Raw genomic sequence first — 347 nt, 5'->3', positions numbered from 1 at the left:
AAGTTCGCCTATGGCGCGCCTCCGCTGGTCCCGCCTCCGGTGACAACGCCTCCGCTAGTCCCACCTCCCCTGGCAACGCCCTGCTAAGCCCCGCCCCCTCTGCGCTCGGTTTCGGCCGGTCTCTGCTAGCCCTGTCTCCGACGGCCACGCCTCCGCTGGCCACGCCTCCTATAAGCCCCGCCCCTTCGTACTGTACGCTCGGCTATGGCCCGCCTCCTCTAGCACCGACTCCACTGGCTCCACCTCCGCTAAGCCACGCCTCTGCTAAATTACGACCCCTCTGCCTACGGCTACGCCCCGTCACCCTCCCCCCGACTACGTCGATCCGACCCTGCGCGCGCGGCTCG

The 347-nt window shown here is 68.9% G+C and overlaps 1 long non-coding RNA gene across 2 annotated transcripts in view; it reads left to right on the top strand.

Annotated features, from left to right (window-relative positions):
* The window catches only part of LOC105004238, an 18,071-nt gene that overhangs the window by 913 nt on the left and 16,811 nt on the right, over positions 1–347 (top strand). The window lies entirely within an intron of this gene.

Source organism: Bison bison, unplaced genomic scaffold (assembly GCF_000754665.1).
Source record: "Bison bison bison isolate TAMUID 2011002044 unplaced genomic scaffold, Bison_UMD1.0 scf7180017857985, whole genome shotgun sequence".
Taxonomy (NCBI): Eukaryota; Metazoa; Chordata; class Mammalia; order Artiodactyla; family Bovidae; genus Bison; species Bison bison.
The sequence above is the reverse complement of the archived record's forward strand: the minus strand, read 5'-3'. Positions and strand labels throughout refer to the sequence as shown.